Consider the following 6,759-nt stretch of genomic DNA (forward strand, 5'->3'; position numbering starts at 1 on the left):
CGGTCATGTACATTTTCTTAACTGAACTTTTTTGTTAAATAAACTTTTGTAATGGTCAAAAAAAAAGTAAAATGTATGGAGTAAGATCAGCTTATTCAGCAGACTGCTGATGTGAGTGAAATGCACACTTATTTGCTTATCAGTGTCTTCCTTTCAGGCCAAACACAAAATGATTTTTATTGTGCTTCTGACTTGAAACTTGGATAATTACAGCAAACAGATGACATCTGAAAAGTCATCTTTCCAGCATACATAGACAAGAAACAATGAGGGATTCTTGGTGATGGTTTAGTCTTGGAGAAATAGACATTATGCCCCTAAACCAGACAGGAGGAATGGAATGACCTGAAGGACCATGATTTTACTTCACAAGCAAGCTTTCTTACATCGTGCTTTGGGTTTCTCTTTAATGTTTGTATCCTTCAGATCCCTGGAGCTTCCTTCCCAGAGCTAGATGCAATTGGCTTCCCTTTTGGCAAGAATTCATCTGTTACTAGTCTTTATTTAAAGGAGTAGAATCTGTTTCACAAATACACAAGAATAGTGACATTATTTGCTTTTTTATAAGCCTAGGTATAAAAATAATTTAATTATATATTATATTAATATTATGATTAATACTACTATTATACTAGTAAGAACTAATAATAATTGTGTACTCTAAAATATAATTGCTATAGTCCATAAAAGGTTGTTTTATGTTTACTTAGATTACCTCTTTGTTGCAAAAATAACATAAATAGTAAGTGCTAAATAATACAGCTGTTGACCTAGAAAGCAACTATTGGTGTTTCATAATATAGTGAGAAGAGCATGGATTTTTTTTTTTAATACTGCCTGGGTTAGAGCTCTGGTTTAGTTCCTGCCTAGCTTGTATTGTCATTGTCTTTGTTTAATAGCTAAGTCATGTTCAACTCTTTCACAATACCATGGACTATATAGCCTGCCAAGCTCTTCTGTCCATGGGATTTCCCAAGCAAGAATACTGGAGTGGGTTGCCATTTCCTCCTCCAAGGAGTCTTCCCGACCTAGGGACAGAACCCATGTCTCTGGCATTGCAGGTGGGTTCTTTACCACTAAGCCACCAGGCTTGTGACCATGCACAAATTACTTGACATTTCTGACCTTCAAAGATAATATTGGTAATACTCACCTGGAAGAATTACTGAGCAAATTAAAGGAGATGTTTATGTGAAAGTGTATAGTGTCGTGACTGGCACACAGAAGGCTCAACAATATTTACAGTTTTGTCCCCCAAGAGTGGTCTTACCCTCTTAAGAGGCTGTAGTCCAGTTGTAATCTGTTGACCAAAATGATTCTATCCTCGTCTATGGTAAATATTTTTGGAATACATTTGTTCAGTATGTGAACAGTTAAAAGTTAATAAGTCAACCTAGTATATACTGATCTCCTCTCATTCTCCACTTGTCTGGACACAGCTATAAACAGAACATGCCAAGGACTGGCCCATGCCCCTGTTGACTGACCACAGCCTCCTTCAAGAGCTATGGGTAAAATTCTTCATGCTTATATGGTCCCTATGACTAAAACACTCAAAGCATTTTTTTCTGGAGATTAAATCAGAGGTTTCATCTAACCCTAGTTAATAAATGTCAAGTCTGCAGTGTGAAACCTCTGAATAGCCTTTTGAGGAAGGTGGCTGACAACCTTATCTTCCCTACAAATAAACTGAGGCATGGGGGCACAAATCAGAGATTCTTCACTCTTATTTACTTTCAGTTTATATGTGAAGACCAGCCAGTGCTTCATGGAAATTCTCGGAGTGTCTGCAGGGATCCCCAGAGAGCATGTTTATAATTTCTTTGAGAAAGCTTACCATCTCCTAACATGATTAGGAGTCTTCTGGGACAGGATGAGGAGGGGCTGATGTCACTGCAGCACGGGGTGCGCTGATTGAGTAGAGAGTGTGAACGGTGGTCCAGTGGCTTAAGACTTCATCTTCCAACGCAGGAGGTGCAGGTTCGATCTTTGGGCAGGGAGCTAGAATCCCACATGCTTCACAGCCAAAAAACCAAAACATAAAACAGAAACAATATTGTAACAGATTCAATAAAGACTTTACAAAATGGTCCACATCAAGAAAAAAATCTTAAAAAAAAACAGTCAGAGTTAATGACGTCGCACAGCTCATAAGCCAGAGCGCCAAAGGCTGTGGCGCCTGCCGTGGAGAACACAAAATCCCGCCTCGAGCTGAGTTTCTATGGCTACAGCCAGCCTCTTTTTACAGTCTCTTCTACAATCAGAAGAAAAAGAGCTCAGAGGGGCTAAGAAGAGGGCCTTTATGCATCAAGAGGGGGAGACTACTCTGAGAAGGCGAAGTCCAACTTGCCAGCCTGGGACAGTGTCGGCAGCTATGACAACGAGAAGCAGAAAGGTTTCCAGCTTGCAGAGTAACCCTGTCCACCTCCAACTTGAACCTCCAGTGGACCCTGGGGGACCACCACCCTTATTCCTGGTTTTCTCGGACTAGAAACCTTCTGCCTCTGTCTTCTCAGAATTCAGCCACACCAATACTTAACATTTATTACCATGCTACACACTCAGCCTCTTAACACTCCTGGAGCCTTGATGGGCTTTGCGCTGTGACCACATAGCTAAGCTGGAACTACATCTCCCAGACTTCCCTTTCCTGAGAGGCTCCAGGTCAGTGTAGGTCACAACAGAAATTCTGCATGAGACATGAAATATGGAAGTGAGGCAGTCACCGTAGTTTTTATGCTCCAAAGGTCAGTATGAGGCACTGGACACTATGGCAGCTGTCTCACGTGGTCATTGTCATTTCCTCCAACTCTTGCTGTTTCCTCCTGCAGCTTCTCCCCAGGCATCCATGGCTCTTGGCGAAGGGAACCAGCTTCTCCTGCATGTCAGCCATGGCACTGAGTTTGTGGGTGGGGAGAGACAGACATGGCTTCCAGTTCATTCTCCTGGCTTTGTTTGTCTTTGTTCTCAACCACACCCAGTTCTCCCACCTTACTGCCAACCTGCTTTACTAAAGCTACTTGAAGCTCAGCGTTAGAAGAGGAGACCACAGCCTGGCAGATTCCTCTGTTGTTTTATACAATTGCACGTTTCAATCTTTATAATCACTTTGTCTTCTATGTAACTTAAAGTAGTTCTGCTTCTCTGACTGAACCTTGAGTGATACACATGGATTGTCTGTCTCACTTAATACTCACTAAAATGCTAGGAGATAGGAACTATTATTATTTCTGTTTCATTTGTGAAGAAACTGAGAAAGAGAAAGAGACTCAGATATAGTTCATCTGGCCTTGTCCTGATCTATAGAGAACTACTTCTTAAGTAACGGAGCTTATGCTCCCATATTAGTCACTTGCCTAGCTCTTTAGGCCAGGTGACTTCCCTCAGTCCAGGACAGTTTTCCTGGTGTGAAACATTAGCATCCAATGTTCAGGGCAGCTGGGAAGATGGTCCACCCCCTCAGGGGATACTGGAGCAGCACCACAGTCACTTTGCAGGGTATTGTCTTGCTTGGCCTCATTTTTGTTCACCAAAACTCCATAAGCAGCAATGTTGGCAAGCCTTATTCCAGCATCTTCAGACATTTGAAAAGCCCTTTCGGAAGAGTTCTACACAGAACTAGTCTCCGAAACCCCATTTCTGAAATGCATTCCAAAACAGAAACAGCATCGGCAATGCATAGTATAAATTATTGCTATCAGATCAGCCTTCAATATGCTAGAGGATCACCCTAGGACTCATCACTGAGAACTGGGAGTTAAGGAAAGGGAATCCAAGGGAAAATGGGGACAGGAGGCCAGACCCTGGCAATTCCAAAATGAGTCAGACTGTTATCAGAAAGATCATGTCTTCTGGATTCAGACAAATGTGACTACATTCCAAGGCTTGGAAAGTTTCTGATGCTCTCAGACCCGTAGTCTCCCTATTGGTTTAAATGCAAGAATGATATATTTCTTAAATATCTGTCAGAGGAGAAAATGTTTCAAAAGGCCCATAATGCAGTGCCCGTTGTGCACATAGCTCAATACATGGTATTTCATTATAAAGACACATATTTATGCTCCCCACTCCCGCTGGCTAAACTTTTTCATTCCTCAACTCCAAACAGCTGGATTGGATTTATCCCCTGAAGAGCCCAAACAAAAACCACAATACTAACCAAAAAAGCTATGGTCTAGAGCACAGTTAAGAAAAGTAGAGTTGCATTTTTTATTGAGCAGTTTTCTCTGTCTGAAACTTAATATTACAAGACACCAGACACTGGAGAAAGAGAGGAAGACAACCCACATCCTTTGAGCTATTCTGTAGATACTGAAACCCCCACCAGATGGAAGAAGTTAACTACATGAGGATCAAACTGTAGACATGAAGTAAGCTGCCTCAATCCTGAGAATTGGCCCCAAACAAACGGGAACAAACTGACCCCAGAACTGAAGACTAACTGTACTTAAAACAATCAAGACCACACTGATCAGACCACCGATGGCCAGTATCAGGATGACTGGCAGAGCTGACTGTGCTGTTTCTGCATGGGCCACCCCCCCCCCCCACCTTCACCTATAAAAGCTCTTCTCTACCCCCCAGCTGGTTGCTAGCTTCCAAAATAAAGCTTTCCTTTCCACCAACCTTGCCTCTATATTGGCTTTTAAGCGGCAAACACCTGAACCCACTTTAGGTAAGCTTTTGGTGCCAGTGTGAGGCTGTGCTCTCGCGATATCTGGCTCCTGGGGGTTTTCCCCAAAGCAGAGCCGCCATGATGGCGTGCCCGGAAGGTTTCGAGGAGGTGCTCCCAATGCTCCCAGACAGGTGGTTTGGGACACTTCCCAGCAGCTGCTGAAACCATTTTGCGGGGAGACCCTCTCTGTCTCTCCCCTGCTCAGCACTGGCGGCAGTGTACGCTTTTCCTTGCTGGAACGGAATCATGCGTCTGGCCAAGCTGACAAGCCCCGTGACCCAGTAAGTTCGTCAAGACCCGGCTAACGTCTCTTTCAAGCACGAAGTGCTATTTGGGCATCTTTACTAACTGGTTCTGACATGAGTGTGATGTTGAGGACCGTTTATGCGCACTGTTATTTTGGTGTTTTGTCATTGGTTCTGGCGTGTCTCTGATTTTAAGGACTATTTGTGAGCACCTGCTCTCTGGGCACTTTTGCCAGTTGGTTCTGACGAGTCATGATCCATTTGTGTTGGGAAGTGTTCTGGGACTCAGTAGCAGTTGGGAGGATTTGTGGCAGTTCTGTCTTCTGCTGTGTTATATGTATTCCATTTGTGTGATTGGTACTCTTTCTGCCTTTTGTAAAATGGGAAATTCAGGCTCAGTTCATTACGAAAAATTTTATCTGTGAACCTATGACTCAGAAAAAGAAAGATGATTTTTTTAAACCCTGTGTGGCCAACAGTATGCTTCAGACTCCAGAGAAAATTGGTTATAATGTATCACTGCTGGCTTTAAGTTTCCTGCTTGAAGCACATGTACCATCTTTGGGTGAAAATGGGGTATAAGCAATAAAATGTATAGCCTGTAAAATGTTTCCCTGTCAGCATAATCTCTATGCTTGTTACATCTGATTAGTTTTCCCCCAATGTGAAAGACTACATAAAATACATAAACAAAAATGTAGGCCCAGCATTGAGGGACATGAATGGACTCAGAGAAGGCAGGAATCAGGTCAGCTTTTACAAAAGAGTGTATGTATATTTATTTATTTTTGGTTGCACTGGGTCTTTGTTCCACACACGGGCTTCCTCTGGTTGCAGCAAGTAGGGGCTCCTCTTCGCTGTAGCTTCTCATGTGGGCACGGAAAGTTGCCCCACTGTGTGTGGGATCCTCCTGGTCCAGGAGTTGAACCTGTGTCCCCTGCATTGGCGGGCAGATTCTTAACCACTGGACTGCCAGGGAAGTCCCAGCTCAGCTTTATAACATGAGTTGTGAAGAGTTTTGAGTAAACCAAGATAGTGCTAAGTTGTTGTCCTTTCCATTGCCTTCTATAATTGCCAGTGGGCAACCCATTACTTCTTGTCATCTAGTGTGAGGTAATCCTAAGAGTCTCACCAGCTCCCATCCAAACAGTCCACACGGGCAACAACCAACTGGTGACCAGAGTCCCTCATAAGTCTTGTTCACCCCCATTCCCAGCATGGACGGGGAGGATGGATACTAGGCCCTATGAAGGCATGAACAGACAATATGAGACACTTTCCCCCACATCTTCTGTCTTGCCTACAGTTGGCCCTTTTGAATTTTATATTTATCCAACAAGGCTCCAAGAAGCATCAGATGCTATTAAAGGCTACACAAGTCTACCACCCAGCAGGAACTTGGCCGAGGTGCCAGTTCTATTCTGCCTACAGAGTTGTTTGGGAGAAAAGCAATGGGATGTAATAATTTACATTTGGATTTTTCTTTTTATCGGTTTAGAATTTGGTGTCCCCTTCCATTTCTCCTCCCTCTCTTTTCCTCCCAGCTCCAATTAGAAAATTCCATTGTACAGAATTTCACTCCACGGGAACCTATATCAAATCTAGGAAGCCACTGGTTTATAAAGAACCCTCATTTCAAGAGAGTAGGACAGAGCGTGCCATGTAATCAAAGGCAATTAGAGACATTCACGCAACCGTGAATATTCAGCCTTTGCATACACAATTATGAAGGACTGTTAAGACAGCGTACCCACTATGGCACTGGATGGTTTCCAGAGGCACTTAAGGCGTAAGAAGGACTTATTTGGGGCTTGCAAACATGAGTTTTGTTTGTGTTTT

General features: G+C 43.2%; 1 long non-coding RNA gene across 1 annotated transcript; it reads right to left on the bottom strand.

Annotated features, from left to right (window-relative positions):
- Positions 1 to 4,773, bottom strand: LOC110129445 (uncharacterized). Its single transcript, XR_002311495.2, has 3 exons — positions 4,627 to 4,773; positions 1,838 to 2,016; positions 1 to 519 (listed from the first exon to the last, which is right to left on the bottom strand). It is a non-coding gene; the product is annotated as an uncharacterized lncRNA (long non-coding RNA).
- Positions 4,774 to 6,759: the final 1,986 nt, after the last annotated feature.

This window comes from Odocoileus virginianus, chromosome 26 (assembly GCF_023699985.2).
Source record: "Odocoileus virginianus isolate 20LAN1187 ecotype Illinois chromosome 26, Ovbor_1.2, whole genome shotgun sequence".
NCBI classification, from domain to species: Eukaryota; Metazoa; Chordata; class Mammalia; order Artiodactyla; family Cervidae; genus Odocoileus; species Odocoileus virginianus.